At 43.9% G+C, this 18,996-nt stretch overlaps 1 pseudogene; it reads left to right on the top strand.

The window, feature by feature from the left end:
- Nucleotides 1-10,785: 10,785 nt before the first annotated feature.
- LOC142832782 (large ribosomal subunit protein eL43-like) lies at nucleotides 10,786-11,063 on the top strand (annotated as a pseudogene).
- The last annotated feature ends 7,933 nt before the right edge of the window (nucleotides 11,064-18,996 follow it).

Genomic DNA, 18,996 nt, shown 5'->3' with positions numbered 1-18,996 from the left:
GAGAGGACAGTCAGTATCTTCAGTGGTGAGAAGCAAGCATGCTGCTTGTGGGAACTAGTGCTGACAGTCTGCTTATGCAGATAGAGCCTTCTGTGACAAGATATTCAAAGAAAGTATCCCCATCCCCAAGAAGCCACTGTTAGCTTAATATATTGTAGGTGGCTTGCTTTCGAGTTTTACATTATACATTTGTCCCTGATTTGAATTAACTCTGTAACACAGTTGTGTAATAAATATCATGCCAACCTTACAGCAGCATTGGCCAAGGAGTAGACATGCTGGGACAGTTGGGAGGAACTCTGGTCTTCAAGTCCCTGGTGTTTCCATACTTTAGGGGTTCATAACCACTCATGTTCCTCTGAAAGCCACCCCTCTCTACCACCCCTTCCCCACTCCACACCCTTTCATCCCACCATGTCCATGCTGAGTTTGGGTTCAGGCCATTTTCTCAAAATGCTCCTAAGTCACAGCGCCTAGTACCCAGCTATCCTGAAAGACCACTTTCCTCAGCCCTTATACTATGTGTAAATGGGGTGCAGGTCTCTGCAAAACAAACCCCCTCCCCCCCCTGCATTCTTGACTACTCAGTTGAATTCCCCGTTGGGTCTTTGCTTATTGCTCTGCGTGCAGGTCAATACAATGAATCTAGAAGCCTACTGTTGTAGATCAAAAGAACCCCTAAGTGACTTTTTGTTGGGAGTTAAATTACCTTTTTACTCTTTTCAACCAGCAAAGCAAGTGACTTGGAGCTAGCCAGATGCTAATATGTCAATAAATTAGTCTGCCTCCAAAGAAAAGGGACTCCACTCAAGAGCACACGTTTGTGGCAGAAGCTTGAGAAGTGCATAGGACGTGACAATAGCTAACAATAATTTATTACACATTCCAAAACAGCTGGGAGAAATGATTGGTAATGCTTTTTGTATAAGAAAGGAAGACATGTGAGGTGGATACATTGATTATCTTGATTCTATCATTACGTACCGTATACATGTGTCAAATATCACACTGTACTCCACTTACATATTATTGAAAAATAGAGTAAAAATTGCAAATATTATCACTATGATTTATCACAATGAAAGCTTGTGTCAGACCCAAATTTTTCATACTTCTAAACTGTGTATTAGTGAATGGGCCAAATGAGAACAGCCAGTTAACAGCTCCCGGAGACTTGATAAAGTCTACACTGCCTTGTCCTGATGGTCTAAGGAACGCATAGCAGAGAAGATGGACTTGGAGCTGATGCGGACTTATGCTGACAGAGGGCCTTCCGGTCAGTTCAAAAGAAGCAATTCTGCGTGGAGAAGGCTGACCTTGGTGCTACTATTCAGTCTCTGCAGCTGCCAGGCTGCCACGTTCTCTGGCGATGTTTGTGCACAGTGTAAGTACTTGCACAAGGGAACTCGAGTAACAACCATTTCACTGTGAAAATGAGCAGGTTCACATAGTGACATCAGACACTGCCCTAGCTGCCTTTGGAGGGTAACCTAAGACAAGGGACCTTCAGCTGCTAACTATTCATCCTCTACTGAGTGTGAACTCCTGATCAGCAGTGTCGAAAAGGGTAAATATTTGTCATTGCGGATTCATTTACACAAACACGCATGCACACTCACACACATACATATACATACACATACACTTACACATGCATATATACATAGACACACACACACACATGAATACGCACACACTTTCACAGAAACGCACACATAAAGACACACAGATGCACGCTCATACATACATACACACACCGACTCACACACATTCATATACACACAGAGACACATGCATGCACAGAGATACATAGAGAGACAGGCACACAGACACACACACACACACACACACACTTAGCACATTTTCAAACTCCAGGTAAATATTTAGCTAAAGATACTTCAGCCACTCTCTCTCTCTTTTTTTTTGGGGGGGGGGGGAACGGAGTATTTTTTTCTCCTAAATATAAAAGTGAGACTGACTTTAAAAATAGGTGCATTACTCAGAAATGGGCAAAGTGTCTTTCTGTTAGTTAAGGAGCAGAAAATCTCACTCAGTCTTAGTCATTTATGCCAAGAACAGAAGTTAGCATCTCATATTATCCCTGGGGATAAGAGGGAAAGATTTCGGCCATATGTACTCCGAACCCAGGGATTCAGAGAATTTTGAATCTCTCCATCCTCCTCTTTCCTGCTCCCTCCTGTCTCCCTCACAAGTTTGTGTTTCCATGCATTGGTGTGATTCTCTTCTGACACACCTTTGCACGAGGTGTGCAAACTCTTCCAGCTTACGTCCTTTTGGCCCTATCACCCCAGAGCCTAGGGGATCCACTTCAAGAACCGGTTACAGGAAGATGTGAGTTGCCTCGATTTGTGTCACTCACTGTAATAGCAATCCCTAAGCAATCTTCCCAGCAAAGGGTTCTGGTACTCTGCAAACCCTGGGTCACAGACTTGGTGTTTTGTTGATGACAGGGGACAATTACAAGAAGTAGGGTAGGAGTGCTTGCTTCTGTAGCACAGATGTTAAGGTTAATAGAATACAAAGATTAGTGCGAACCATGCATGGAGGGCATGTGACTTCATGAAGTTTCCCCAGTTTGCTTTCTTCTGAGACATGGTTCTGCTTTGGGGCCAGACTGGTATGGAATGTGCCACAGAGCCCAGGACAGCCTCCCAGCTGACAGCCTCTGGTCTCATCCTCTTGGGACCTGGGCTTACAGATATTTACCCTGTGTCCAGTCACATTCCCTACCTTTTAATTTTTTTTTTTAATCTTAAGTGTTGTTTCTTTATTTTCTAAACTGTGAGGCTCTGGATTTGTTCGTTAGTTTATTCCATGATGCATATGCCACACCATGAGTTATAATCCTTAACCATATGTAGTTTTTATTTGTCAGTTATACATCAAGAAGAAGTGGTCGGACTGGCTCAGAGGATGAATTGCTTGTTCTACAAGCATGAGCCTGGATCTGCAGTGTGATGGCTAAAGAAGCTCCATTTTTATGCTAGGTACCCATCTCGGTACCCACTATCCTTTGTCTGTGACTCCAGTCTGGGGAGGATAAGTTCCCAGTATCCGTGACTCAGTGACCGCCACCCAGACATGTACAGCTATGACGACTGCTTCGTTGCTTCAGCGACCTGGTTGCACAGATACCCACATATTCTTTTTTTTTTTTTTTGACTTTTGAGACAGGGTTTCTCCGTAGCTTTTGGTTCCTGTCCTGGAACTAGCTCTTGTAGACCAGGCTGGCCTCGAACTCACAGAGATCCGCCTGCCTCTGCCTCCCGAGTGCTGGGATTAAAGGTGTGCGCCAGCACTGCCCGCCCCCACAGATTCTTTTGATTGCTTTAACTACTTCACTTGGCAGAGCAAACCAGTTTTTGCTTGCTTGTGTAGCTATCCAAGGTCTTCTTGTGGTTTTGCCCTTGAAAAAGTCTCCCCTCAATCGCCTTCTCTCAGGGATCTCAAATTTGGCTCAGAGATCGTTCATCCTGCCAACAGGTAATCAATAAATCTTTTAATTATAACTGGATTAAGTCTACAGTCTTTTCCCAGGAAGTCACAAACTCTGTAACACCAGCGTCACCCCTGTAAGAGCCAGGAGATGCGGCATAGCCTATAGTCTCGAGCTGGGCGACTGGAGATGGGTGGGTCTCTGGAACTTGATGACCAGCTAGTCCAGACAAACGCCTAGGTTCATAAAGGCTTGCTCCAGGTTCAGTGAGAGGTTCTATCTCAAAAAACAAAATGGATGGCAATAGAGGACGACAGCACCCTGCATACACATCCACACATAGGCAGGAAAAGTTAAAAACGAAAGCTGTACTCCATTCCCCCAGGCTGCGGTTGCCATGGTCTCTGCAGCCCTTCCTGCTCTCCTTACACTGCTTCCTGTACTTGGGATCACCATATGTGCGTAAACTGAGTGTTATGAAAGATGAGAAATATTAAGACTTTCTGTATGCTTTGTTATTTGTATTTATTTTAATTAATTTAAGTTATATTTATTTATTTTTATTTTACTCCTGTGGTTCCAGGAATTGTGCATGCATTGAAGCGCTTTGCTGGCGAGCCTCAGGTCCAGCCCTGTCACCTTGGTGTTGGCCTTCTCCCTCTGTTTTCTGTGTCTCAGCATTCTGTAAGCCATCAATCAGCATTAGTCTATTTCATGTTTTGCAGTAGCTGGAATCATGGAGAACCACTGGCATAAAAACTTTCTGGGTTTCTTCTTCCAGCCGTCATTTATTTACTTGTTTTGCTTTGGGAGGCAGGGTTTCTCTGTGTAGCCCTGGCTGTCCTGGAACTGACTTTGTAGACCAGGCTGGCCTTGAATTTAGAGATCCGCCTGCCTCTGCCTCTGAAGTGCTGGGATTAGAGGCATTTGCCACCACTGCCGGGTTCTTTAAGTGGTTATTATGAGCAGCTGTGGGTTGCCCTGAGAGGAGGTGTGAGTGAATTTCATGAACAAAATTAATTTTCTAATTCAGTGCAGTCACCTGAATTTGAGAGTATAGAAACTGTTTGTTTACGTACTTGTCACCATACACAGGCAAGAAATGCTGAGTTTTCCAGGTGAACAAGCCCCTGATGAGTTTATCTCCGTCCTGTGGACAATAAAAGATTCCATGGATGCCATATGCAGTATTTAGCTCCCAAGGAGACCTACGGCCTACTTGGAACACATCCTATTCACTGTACCCACTGGAGAGTAGAGAGAACAGATTGCTGCTAATAGCTCGCGCCATGCAGTGTCTGCCAGACATAAAGTGCCAGGCCGGGCACTGACCACAGTCAATGTGGACACCATTTTTCTCCGCTTTTTTCAGTAAGCAAGAACTTCTTCAAAGTAGAACAAAGTGAACGAATTGTATGGGCACTATTAGACAATGATAAGTTATGGTTTATCTGACCACTATATTATAGGGACTAACTCATAGTTGATTTAAAAATGGTCAAGTGCTATCAGTTGTAATGTTAATGCTCATGGGTATCTTAGTTGCCTTTCCACTGCCGCGATAAAACACCACAAGCAAGGCAATTTAAGGAAGAATTTATATTGACCTATGGTTTCACAGGGTTAGGACCTATGTTTTCACAGGGACAGCATGGCAGAAGCAGCAGGCATGGTGGTTGGAGCTGAGAGCAGAGAGTCCACATCTTAAGTATAACATGAAGCTGTGAGAGCAAACCGAGAATGGCATGTCTTTAAACTCTCAAAACCCACCCCCAGTGACATACTTCCTCCAGCAAGGTCACACCTCCTAAGCCTTTCCAAGCAGTGCCACCCACTGGGACCAAGTGTTCAAATACGTGAGCTCATAGGACATGCTCTTTCAAACCACAGTAACAGGACACCTCAATGCTTTATTGGTATCTTCTGGGATAAATTTCTATACTGAATATATTCTGAAGAGTAGTAAAACATGTCATGCTTCTTTGTCAACTTCATTTTTGAAAAAAAAAACCTTTATTGATTCTTTGCGAATTTCACATCACACATCCTGATCTAACCTATCTCCCCTTCCCCCGACATTCACCCTCCACCCTAGCAATCTTCTCCCCAAATACAAAACAAAATTAAAAAAGGAAAACCAAAAACAAATAAAGCAAAAGAAGAAGGAGGAGGAGAAGAAGGAGAAGAAGGAAGAAGAAGAAGAAGAAGAAGAAGAAGAAGAAGAAGAAGAAGAAGAAGAAGAAGAAGAAGAAGAAGAAGAAGAAGAAGAAGAAGAAGAATCTGCTGTGGAAGGGCCCTTTGAGTTACAGCATCAATCCTTTAGCCCTTTCATCTTCACTTGTAAGTGTTCATTTGCCAAGTGTTCATGGACTCTGCTACCCCACCAATAATGAACTCTCACTGGGCCTTCTCTTGGATAGCCTGTTGTTGTCCTGTGTCATGGAGATCCTGTTAGTTTTGGATCTGTAGGTTCACCCCCTTCACATGCTCCAACAGTTCTTAGATGAGGTGGATGTTGGGGTGGGCCAACTGGTAGCCCTGAATCTGACCCTGAGTGGTAGCTGGGTTGGTCAACCCTCCAGCTTGCCCACATTGTCACCATCCAAGAGAGCTCTCCAGCTCTGCCTCAGCTGGGATGCTCACTGCAGCATACAGCAAGGGTCAAGGCTGGTTCTCCTGCTCTCAAGCCCTTGGGTTGGGCTCACCCACACTCATCTACCAGGGCCAGCTCCACAGTCTTGCCCCAGTGAGGTGCAGAGCCCTCTCTTTAGACTGATGTAGAGGGTAAAAGGGGAGGGTGGGGTCAGCTCTCCTGCTCTCTATGCTGCCCTGGTGGGGTGCAGGGTCCACCCTCCTATGTGCTGCAGCTGGTGAGGGACAGGACTATTTCTCCCACTCTCATGACCCCGGGGCCAGCTCTCTTGCCTGCAACAGGTAGCAAGCGGTGGGAGAGGGCATCAAGGGCAGACAAGGGGAGTCAGGATCAGCTCTGCTGCTCTCAAGCCCACAGGGCCAGCTCACCTGTGTCCCTGACAACAGGATCATCTCTAGGGGAGGTGCACTCTTGTGGTGAGGGTTGGGGCTGTCTTTCCCAAGTATGGATACTCTTGCTATAGTATCCAGCAAGGGTCAGGGCCAGTTTGTCCCAGGTCCAGTCAGGGGCAGGGCTGGCTCAACACAGCCCTCAGTTTTCAACACGCATGGTTCCTATGAGCCCTTGTGGTTGTATGGGCCGTGGACATCAACGTAGACCCCAGCTACAGCAGAATCATGGCCCCTGACTAGGCCCTAGGCAGCAGCCCAGGTGGCAGCACAGGCCACCAGGTCAGCATGGTTTGGCAATGGCATGGCCCTCAGGTACCAACATGGTCTCCGGCATCCTCATGGTCCTCGTTGGAACAGGAACCACAGCTACCAACTCAGTTCCTGGCTACTGGGTCATAGACCCAGACATGGCCCTTAACAACAGCCCTGGCCCAGAGAACACCATGGCCCTGGATGACTCAACATGGTCCTGGTGGTAGCATGACCCTCAGACACCCACATGGCCACAGGTTTTGGTCAAGAACCTGGGCATCCATGTGGCTTTTGTTAGCAACATTGGCCACAGACATCAGCACAAACCCTGGCTGTGGTAGGACCACAGACCCAGACATGACCTTGGCAGCAGCCCAGGCCTGGATGTCACTTTGGCTCTGGGTAGCAAGCAGCATAGGCTCCTCAGATCAGCATGGCCCCCAAGTCAGTATGGCCCTTGGACACCAACATGGCCCCAGGTGGCAACCCAGACTACAGGCCTCTGTACAGGCCTCAGTGGGACAGGAGCCACAAACATCAACTTAGGCCCCCTCGGCTGCTTCAGGGCCTCAGACCAAGAAAGACTTGGCCCATGGCAATGGCCCAAGCTGAGACATCACCTTGAACTCAGGTGGTTAGCAGGTCATTCGGGGCAGCCTGTTACTCACCACACTCACCTCTTCAGATCCACCTCTCTCAGCCCAAGAATCGCTCTTCCTCTTTCTCTTCCACCTTCTACTCCCTCACTGTGATGATGTCTGACCACCTGGCACCAGAAGCTAAAGACCCCGGGTGGTCTTGGTTGAGTCTTGCCCACCCCAGCCACAAGACATGGCACAGAGCCGTTGCTCCATTATTCTTATATAAGAGAGAATAGCGACACAGATACGGGAAAGAGCAAAATAAAGGCAACCTCCAAGCACCGGGTTTGCATTTGGTACACATACACACATAGGCAAAACCATTCATACACGTGACGTAAAAATAAATACATCATTAAAAAAATGAAAAATCTTTGACCTTGAGGTTTGAACTGGTGAGCCATTTTATATATCTCTGATAGCAGATAAAAATCATGTCTAATGTGACTCCTGATGGAAAAGGACTTTTTGGTTTTTGGGTTCAACTCAAAAGTTATCCTTTTCCTGATGATTTCTTGGTACCTTTTGTGATAATAAGCTTTAGCCATGAGTATAGCCTGATATTAAGCCTTATAAGATTTTCTGGTAAGTAGTCAGGCAGGATTCAGGTGGGCATGGCACCCCAAGCCATATGGGAAAGCATGCAAATTGCATAGAAATGTTTCAGATGAACACATACATCTGAATCTGGTGTCAATTTTTGGTTCTTGTAGCTATATAAAAGTATGCCGTATTCACTATATTATTATTTAACATGTTCTGAAGATTTGAAAGTTTTCAAGATATGAATTTGTAGAAAATGTTTGCATACGGGCATGAGGCTGTGGCGAGCGCTGCCAAGAGAATAATTCCTAGGTCAGTTTCCTGTGGTGTTTCTGGGTCAGTAGTGCCAAGACTAATATTCTTAAGTCAGGCTGCCAACTGCAGTCAGGACAATGAGAAATGCTGTAATTCAAAGCTGACGTATGTGACAGAGACCATAATGCAGATAGCCAAACAAGACGAAGGCCTCTGCCTGAAATGACCCCTCGGGGAAAGGGCTGGCACATGGCCACAGTTCCAGGTGTGTCTGGAAAGGAAGAACAATGGGGACATGAGCAATTGTGTTTACAGCGTGCCCCTTTTCTCTGGCTGTTTCAGGAGGACCTACATACACCGTAGCCAACAACGTGAACTCTGGAGTCAAACTCCTGGAGCCAAATTTTAGCTCTGGCACCTAACAATTAATTAACCACATTAGTTAGCTTAGAGACATCTCGGTTTCTTCACACAGGAAATGCAGATACAAGTATCACTTCCTTCCAGCTACAGGGTTGTTAGTAGTAATGAGTATACACAGTGCTCAGACTGTCGCTTTCCTAATTTCAAAGATTTGTTTTAGTTTTATTTTTTTAATTTTTTTTGGCTGTCGTTGTTGTTTGGTTTTTCAACATAGTATTTCCCAGTAGCTATGGAGCCAGTCCTGGAACACGCTCTGTAGACCAGGCTGGCCTCGAACTCACAAAGATCCACCTGCCTCTGCCTCCTGAGTGCTGGGATTAAAGGTGTGTGGCATTAACTCGCGCCCCCTCCTGTGTGTGTGTGTGTGTGTGTGTGTGCGCGTGCGTGCATGCGTGTGTGTGTGCATGCATGTGTGAATGTGTGTGCGTGTGTGTGCATGTATGTGTGAATGTGTATGTGTGTGCGTGTGTGTGTGCATGTATGTGTGAATGTGTATGTGTGTGCGTGTGTATGTGTACCTATGTGTGTGTATGTGCATGTATGTGTGAATGTGTATGTGTGTGAGTGTGTGTGTGTGCCTGTGTGTGTGAATGTGTATGTGTGTGCCTGTATGTGTGTGCATGTGTGTGTGAATGTGTATGTGTGTGCCTGTGTGTGTGTGTGTGCCAATGAGTGCAAATAAACAGAGTCCAGAAGAGAGTGTTGGGTCCCTAGGAGGTAGAGTTACAGGCTGTACTGGGCTGCCCAGGTCCTCTGCAAGAGCAGTACATGCCCTTAACACCTGAGCCATCTGTTCAACCTTCTAAATACAATTTTCCAAGAGAACTTTTACAAATTAATTAATAATTAATTAATTAATTAAGGGTCCTGGAAGAAATGACAAATTACAGAGCTGCCAGGGAAGGAACATATTAGTATCTTGCCATTTCGAAACTCAATCCCTCTAACCTTGATGGGGCATGTGGGAAGAATGCAGGAGCTGGTGGTTTGAATGACACATGGCCCTCACAGTTACGTGTATTTGAACACTTGGACCAAGTTGATGGAGCTCTTCTGGGAGGTTACAGAACTTTTAGAATATGAAACCTTGCTGGAGGAAGCTCATCATTGGGGTGGGCTTTGAGAACGTATAGCCCCATCCCACTTCCTGTTTGCTCACTCTGCTTCCTGCATGTGGAAGGACAACTTCCTGCTGTGACATTACCTACAGTCACTTAGTGGAGAAGGCTCTCCCCAGTTTCTCAACAGCTTTACTGCTTTGCTCTTTCTAGTCCAGTTCCCTTCTGAGGAGATATTTTAACACTATAAAAAAAATCTTATTTCTTCAATACTGCCAAAGCATTAGAGCTGGTTTTAGTCATAGGGAAAAGTCAGGCAGAACCCAAATGAAGTCCTTTCTACAGAATCACTGGCATGTGCTGTGCCAATGCATTGGGTTATGAGAGACAAAGAAAGGTTAAGAAGCTGCCCCAGGTTAAATAGTCCACAGAGACAAGTCAGGAAATGCACTGTGTGACTCTGGGTAGCATACCGGCCAGGAAACAAGATGACACAGTGTGATAGTCGACAAGATTCAAATGCAGCCTGTAGGTTAGCTGACCACTACTTTTTCTGTTTATCATATTGTTTTATTGTGATATGTAATTTAATAATCAGGGACACTGAGTGAAGACTAGAGAATTCTTTGTACTATTTGTGCCTGTCTGAGACTTCTTCATAATGCAGTTGAAAATAAAATATATTCCACTCACACAGCCTTTGAATACATATCACAAAAGTCTCTACTGCAGGATTAGCAATGGGCGTATTTTATCTGGAGCTTTGGTTTTTCTTGTTTTAAAGAAATGCAGTTGTGTGGGACTGGAGAGATGGCTCAGTGGTTAAGAGCACTGGCTGCACTTCCAGAGGTCCTGAGTTCAATTCCCAGCACCCACATGGTGACTCACAGCTATGTGTAATGAGATCTGGCACCCTCCTCTGGCATGCGGGCATACATGGAGGCAGAATATTATATACATAATAAATAAATCAATCTTTTTTTGAAAAAGAAAAATGCAGTTATCTCTGGGCTTGGGCTTAGGTTCCGTGACATGGCTAAATGCACCAAGAATGTTGGGGTCACTGGGAAATATGGGACCCACCATGGTGCTTCCTTCTGGGAAATGGTGAATGGCTAAATGCACCAAGAATGTTGGGGTCACTGGGAAATATGGGACCCACCATGGTGCTTCCTTCTGGGAAATGGTGAAGAAAATTAACTTCAGCCCATGTGCTAGGTCCTCTTGCTCCTTCTGTGGCAAGATCAAGATGGAGAGATGAACCTTTGACATCTGGCACTGTGGTCCCTGCATTAAAACAGTGGCTGGCTGGACCTGGACCTACAACACCATTTCTGCTGTCACAGTGAAGTCTCCACCAGAAGACAGAAGAAACTGAAAGATCAGTAGAAGAAGTGCTACCATTTGAGACTTGCCTGTAATAAATGGGTTAATTTACATAACAGCAACAACAACAACAAAGAAATACAGTTGTACTGCTGGGTCTTTTTTGTGTCTGCTCAAATAGGTCCTGTGGTGGTTTGAATGTAATTGGCCCTCATAATCCCATAGGGAGTGCCATTTTTAATTAGGAGGTATGGCTTTGTTGGAGTGGGTATGGCCTTGTAGAGGAATTGTGTCACTGGAGGGACAGGCTTTGAGGTTTCCTATGCTCAGAATATCACCCAGTGTCTCAGTCTACTTCCTGTTGCCTAGGAGATGTGGGGCTCTCAGCTACTACTCCATCACCACATCTGTCTGCAGGCTGCCATGCTCCCTGTCATGATGAGACTGTACTGAACCTCTGAAACTGTAAGCCATCAACTAAATGCTTTCCTTATAAGAGTTGCCGTAACCATGGTATCTCTTCACAGCAGTAGAAATCCTAACTAAAATAGATCCTTAGCCCGGCGGTGGTGGTACAGGCATTTAATCCCAACACTCAAAGAGGCAGAGGCAGGCAGATCTCTGTGAGTTCGAGGCCAGCCTGGTCAACAAGAGCTAGTTCCAGGATAGGCTCCGAAGCTACTGAGAAACCCTGTCTCGAAAAACCAAAAAAAAAAATCGTTTGGGGGGGCAGTTGGCTCATTGCATAATGACTCTGCTTGTTTCCTCTCTTTAAAGCAGGCTCCAGACATGTCTATATCTCTACTGTACCCCTTCATGCTTGGTCAAAGAAAATCAGACCACACAGAGACATGTGACCCAAACTGTGCATGTCAAATTCTTTCTACCAGAAATTTGACATTGGAACCATAAGATACTTATTGGCAGTGATCTTTTCTCCCCAGTGAAAGAAAGTTCAGATTGTCAAAGCTGAATTAGTCGTAACCTTATGAGTGGCCTGAACAGCAGAATTCGTTCCAACGTGAGAGATGAGGATCAAGTGGAAGCGTGGGGATAAGACAGGAGGAGGCACTTCCCAGGTTCCTGTTTGCTGATCATGTTTTTAACACGGTGCCTGCCTGAGGGGCCAGTGCCCTGGGATCCCACAAGACACTTCATTTTTCCTGCAGTGCTGGGAGAGGCTTGAACCCAAGGGCTTTGTGCTCATGAGACAGGTAGTCTAAGATCTACTTCACAGTCCACATTAAACATTTGAATTTGGCAACTGATGAGCCAAAACAGCACCACAGAAGTAGCAAATACAGGAAGCAGCTGCAAATCCTTGTCTTCAGAGCTGGAAGGGGTATCGGGATGTGGACATGACTCTAAGAACTTAAGGACTTGGATGCTCCAGTCCCAACACCACGAGTGTGAGGCAGAGGAGTGATCATGTAGTCACTGTCACACCAGATCAGGCCACTTTCTGCTAGTTGCAAATGAAGAGTTTCAATTAACAAAAGTTATTTTGTGAAAATTTTGCATGATGATATATGCAGATTAGTTTAAATAACTGTACGGCAATGAGTGCAACGTACCACAATAATCCACAGAGCTCTGCTTTCAAATCTTTACATGATTTCTAGCTCATTTTATGCACAAGACTACATTGCTAGGAACATCCTTTTATATTCTCCAATGTACATGCATCTGTGTATCTTTTTGCTCTGAGTAAATTCCCAAAACTTCTAGATCAGAAAATCACACACACTTGAAAATAAAGCTTCAGAGAATGGAAAATTTTAAATGATGGGGGAAAAGCACACAATTAGATGACATATCTCTTTGTCGTTGAAACTTTAGTCTCTTTTAGGAGATAAGGCTCTGGGCAGGAAGCGAGGCTGAGATATGGTCATAACCCTCATGAATGGCAGCAGAGCCAGGAAAGCTTGCCTTTTTTCAGTGGAGTGGATGAGACTGCCCTCACCTGTGCCAGGCCAGGTCTCCATCACTTACCTACACTTTCTATCAAGAGCTTGCTTCTTCTTGCTCTTTACCTGTGGAGAAAATGAAAAGTTGACGGTTTGGAACCCAGGAGTCCTCACCAGACCCCACCGTTCTGGAGCTTTCGGTTGTAACCTCTGGAACTTGGAGGGAAAGAAAACTTCCATTGATCACAATCTACTGAGTTTGTGCTAATTTTTATAGTAGCCCAGACTAAGATAATAACCATCACCTGTTTCTGACTTCCACTTTCTTCCCATTCATTTTTCTTTTTCTCCTCTTCCTTCTTCTTGAACAAGAAATAAATATACTTTCTTAGGGTTTTTATTGCTGTGAAGAGGCACCATGACCTCAACAATTCTTATAAAGGAAAGCATTTAATCAGGGCTGGCTTACAGTTCAGAGGTTTAGCCCATTATTGCCGTGGCAGGAAGCATAGTGGCATGCAGGCAAGTGTATTAGAGGAGTAGCTGAGAGTTTCTACATCCGGGTCCTCAGGCAGCAGGACAAGAGAATGCTACACTGGGCCTGGCTTGACCATTTGAAACTTCAAAGCCCACACCCAGTGGCATACTTCATCCAACAAGGCCACACCTTCTAATAGTGCCACTCCCTGAGAGCCTATTGCCCTCAGAGAGCCATTTTCATTCAACACATATCCAAGTATTTACTAATTTTCTTACATAGAGCGTATCATTCTATAAATATTCTTTTGCACCTTGCTTGCTCTTCCCAGGTAACAATAGTTCATGAAATCAGCCTATGTTCATTCCTGGAGATCTTCATCTCGAGAGTTCTTTAGTATTTCTTTCTGTTGCGTACACTGCTTATTTCATTATTATACCACTGGAGATTATTTTTAAACTGTATACAGCATAGGGCTGGAGAGACGGCTGAGTGGCCAAAAGCACGTACTGTTTATCTTAGTTATTCTTCTATTACTGTGAAGAGACACTGTGACCAAGGCAACTCATAAAAGAAAGCATTTAATCGGGAGCTTGATTGCAGTATCAGAGGTTTAGTCCATGGTAATTATAGTATGATTCATGGCAGCAAGCATACCAGGCACGGTGCTGGAACATGAGCTGAGGAGACACTGGGCCTGGCAAGAGCTTCTGGAACCTCAAAGCCCACCCCCAGTGGCACTGCTCCTCCAACAAGACCACACCTCCTAACTCTTCTCAAACAGCTCCACTCCCTGGTGACATATGAAACCATGGGGGACATTTTGTTCAAATACCACAGAAATGGAACTCAGGTCTTCAGGCCTAGACAGCCACTGCTTTGCCAGCTAAGCCATCTTATGGCTCAGTCTCATGTCTATTCCTATTTATCCATCTTAGTTTGGAAGACATTTGCATTCCAAGTTTGAAAATTTTATAAAAAAAATACCACATGGACACTCCTACACACTCACGTCTTGGCCATACATAGGAATATATTTCTTTTGAGTACCTCCCGAGTAGTAAAATTATTGTATGTAAAGTGTGATTTTCATGTAGGCTGGTATAAACAGTCTTGCAAAGTGTCAATTTGCTCTCTCACCTTACCTACTCCCACAAGGCCACGTCTCCAATTAGTGCCACTCCCTATAAGTCAGGCATTCAAATCCTTGAGTCTATGGGGGCCACACCTATTAAAACCAGCACAATAAGCATACATGAATTTGTAGATATGCAAAAAAGGAACATATTGTTTTAATTTTAAAATGTCCTTGACATTTGTCTCAAAAATCTACTTCTGGGAATTTATCATAAAGAAATAAGCAATGGAGAGGAGCAATAAGCAAGTGGGAGGAGGGGAGGTGATAAATAAATAAATAAAAGAAATAAGCAATGGTGAGAGTCCAGAGTTGAAGAGATGTTTGTTAATATACCATCTAAAATTTTAAAAAAATGTAGGAAGCAACAATATAAAATCATACTTAAAAGCAGTTCCCATCTAATTCAATTTTATGTTATCAAAGCTTAGTTATTGATGCATATATACGGCCCTGGTATATTGTTATATGTGAAAACAGCGATTCATCCTGTCTATACTCTTATCATATGCACGAATGTCTGTGTATACGTGTGCATGTGTGGTTGTGAGCCCAGAGTGACAGAAACACACTATTTAGAATCACCTATGTAGATGGGATTGTAGGTATAATATTTTTTCTTTCTCTGGTCATTTTTGTATTTACCTGTAATATCTGATTTTTCTATGCCAGATATATGTGTAAAACTCAGCTTATCTAAAAAATTTATAATTTTGTTGATTTTATTTATATTGAGTGTCTGTAGCCCAGCACTCCTGGGATAGACACAGGAGGAGGAGAAGTCCACACTTGCCTAATGGCAAGTTCGAGGTCAGCAGACTGTCTCATTAAGAGAAAGAAAAAAATTCCAGATGTAGATGTAAGAAGTTATACTTGTGTTTCGTACCAAATATGTTCGTTTTTGTGACTACCACACTAATGATACTTTTAAATTTTGTTCTTCTATACTTATTGAATTTTTTTATCCACGTGGTGGTGGCACACACCTTTAATCCCAGCACTTGAGGAGCAGAGGCAGGTGGATCTCTATGACTTTGAAGTCAGCCTGGCCTTCAGAGCTAGTCCAAGAAAGCCAGGGTTACATGGAGAAATACTGTTTCAAAAATTTTTTGTATTATATTATAGACACAGTTTTAGTAGGTTTTTCAAAAGAGTTTGATTTTAAAGTAGGATCAAAATACAGGCATGTTGGCTCATGTCTATAACCCCAGCACTCACGAGTTTGAGGCAGGATTGCCAAGAGTTCCAAGACAGTCTGGGTTACTAAAAGTCCCTGCTCAAGAAAGAAGGGAGGAAGGAAGGAAGGAAGGAAGGAAGGAAGGAAGGAAGGGAGGGAGGGAGGGAGGGAGGGAGGGAGGGAGGAAAGTAGGGAGGGAAGAAGGAAGGGGGGATGGAAGAGGAGGAGGAATCAAGCTATGTGGAGCAGGTAATAATGTAGAAAGAATAAGTCAATATCTTGCAGAGCTATGCACATAAGATCGCGCATAATGCACATGTCTTCGCACTACCAATGTAACAAACATTATTTTAGGGAAATCTAAACACCTGAGAATATAAAATGTGGAATGATGCTCTTGATAGTGATTTACTTTCTGCCACCAGAAAGCATCATGAGCAAGTTGTTGGATACTGAAGTGCTCAGAGCCCCCCATCTCACAAAATTTCAAGACAGGCAGCATTGATCTTCCACAAAGAAACTAAAGGCGCAGTTCAAACTGTAGCTTTAGCAGGAGGACTTCCTGTCTGCTTTCCCTGCAGTCCCACCCTTAAAAACCCCTTTGCACTGTCTCTCTCTGTCTCATCCTTCTGTGTCTTACTCTCCCATTTTTGCTTGCTTGTTTTAAACATTTATTTTTAATTTAATTTTATTATTTTATGTGTGTTTGTGCACTTTGTGTGTGCAGTGCACATGGAGGCCAGAAGAGGACCTCAGATCCTGGAATTAGGAATACAGAAGTACAAGAGCTGCTATGCCAGAACTGGGAATTGAACCGGGGCTCTCTAAAAGCAGCCAGGGCTATTAGGCACGGAGCCATCTTTTCAGCCATGTCTTGATTTTTGAGACAGCATCTCACTTAGCCTGGGCTGTCATTAAATTCAACACATAGTTGAGGCTAGCCTCAACTCCTTGATCCCCGTTCCTCCATCTGCTGAGTTCTGGAATTGTAGGGGTGCAGCGCCATCCTCAAGTCACACCCAGCAGGATAAAGTCAGGACATTTGACTTTCTTATTCAATGAACTCCAACTTTCATTTCTCACCATTGTCCAGTCTTGCAGCTACATGTTCTTTTTTAGCCACGTGAAGCCATTCAGGGTCCCTCGGTGCACTACGCTCTTCTATGCTTTCTCTCTCTCTCTCTCTCTCTCTCTCTCTCTCTCTCTCTCTCTCTCTCTCTCTCTCTCTCTTACCTGAAATTCTCCATGTTACCCTTCCCCAATCACACACTGGTTTTTCATGTGAAGGATGGCTTGACCGTGATGCTTGTCTTGACTTTCTCACTGAAAGTGAACCTTGCTAGCCCCTCAAGGGCACACAGCACGTTCCTTGACGGCTCACGTGTCAAAAAGGAAGTGTGCTAATCTTACACTGTCTGTGCCTGGAGTCTGCCTTACAGTAAATACTCATCTTGTGTGTGCAGAGAGTGAACAAGAAAAGAAGCTGAACAGGATGGCCCTCGGACTGTCCAGACACCCTGGCTACACGCTAGACTGGCGTCATACTGAGGTGTGTGGACGTGCTTCTATGGGTTCCGGAAACAGCAAACGTTTCTTACTATAAGATTGCTTTTAGACTCCTTGGAACTTCTTGGCAAATTTTAATTTCCTCGCGACTTAGTGGCCAGTATTCTAGAAGATGGTGGTGCTTCAGCGTAGATACACGATCTCAGGTTGCTTGGAGTTTTTCAGAAATCTGAGTAACATCAGGTCATTTGATTTGTAAACCAGGTGGGATTCTACTTTCCTGCCTCTCCCGAGACGGAGATGATCTATAAAGTATGTGTGCTCAGTCTATTTAATAACCAGCTCCAGTCTCGGTGAGACGGGTCTGCTGAAGTTAGCTTTCCAGGGTGCAGTGAGGAGAGAGGGAAGCATTCCTTTCACAATTTCACCTCAGACAGGATCACATGGAATGTCGAAAAACACATGATATATAGAAAAGCAGACACAGATGATATTTTCTCAAGGTGCTGGCCGCTCTACCATCTGCCACGTTTGCAGCTGGTTAAAAAAGAAAGAAGAAAAGAAATTAGTTTGGCAGGGTTTACTCTTACAAAAAGAATCATGTTGATTTTGCCAGTCCTATGTAATCTGATATGCCTTTTGCAAATTGAGTAAGAGGAAAAAGCTTTCGCATTTGTGCTCCAGGAAAAAATGTGGCCATTGTCCTTCTGACCCTTGTCATGTGAGTGTGTGCATTTGTGTGTGTGTGTGTGTGTGTGTGTGTGTGTGAGAGAGAGAGAGAGAGAGAGAGAGAGAGAGAGAGAGAGAGAGAGAGAGAGTTTTCAACTGTACGTTAGCTAGGCCCTTAGTAAACAAAAGAGACTGAGATAACTCATTGACTAATTCACAACAGCCACGCTGAAGAGCATATCTGTGGCCAGCACGGTATTGATGATATGCTATCAAATAGCTTCAAATAAAAGGAAGGTGATGAGATTTAAAGTTAACATTTTAGGCAGCCTCTGGAGTCAAAGTATACTCAGTGCAGAACCCTGTGTACTATACTTCTTCACAAGAGGTTTGTATACATCTGCACAAAGTAAAATTTGCTCATAAATTTTTTTCTTCCTCATTTAGAAATAAAACCCTCTCGTGAATGATATACTTCGAAGAACTGATTTACTTGATGATTAGAAAAAAATAAGTAAATTTGCTGGAGAGATTGTCTACTATCTCAGTCAATATCAGCTACCTACTATATTGCTTGCATAACTTTGAAGAGACTGATTGAGGTTTATGAAACGTAAGTAAAGGAGAGACTGGAGATATGGATCAGTCGCTAGGAACACAGGCTCTTCCTCCACCAGTCCTCCAGAGGAAGAGCCAGTGTTGGGACTGGTGTTCAATTCTCAGCATCAGCACGAAGGTTCACAACTATCTGTAACTCCAGTTCCAGGGAATTCAAAACCCTTTTCCGGCATCTGCCAGAACCACCAGGCATGCTAATGGTTCACGGGCATAAGTGCAGGCAAAATAGCTATACACATTTTAAAAGTTTTTTTTAAACATCAGTAGAAGATATAAATTCCAATTTCTTACTGATTTTTATTACAGGGAATGGGTATACATTCTCACTGAGTAGCTGATTTTTGCTGAATGTGGAGACACATGGAAGAGAATCACTAGCAATGTACTCCACACTCAAGTTAACCTTACTTTGTTATTTTCATTTTCAAACAATATCTCTTTATAAATTATATTTTGTGCTACTTAAAAATTATCCAAACAAAAGCTACAAAAATTGTTCATTGTAG

Source organism: Microtus pennsylvanicus, chromosome 12 (genome assembly GCF_037038515.1).
Source record: "Microtus pennsylvanicus isolate mMicPen1 chromosome 12, mMicPen1.hap1, whole genome shotgun sequence".
Classification (NCBI taxonomy): Eukaryota; Metazoa; Chordata; class Mammalia; order Rodentia; family Cricetidae; genus Microtus; species Microtus pennsylvanicus.
This window is presented reverse-complemented; position numbering and strand designations above follow the sequence as displayed.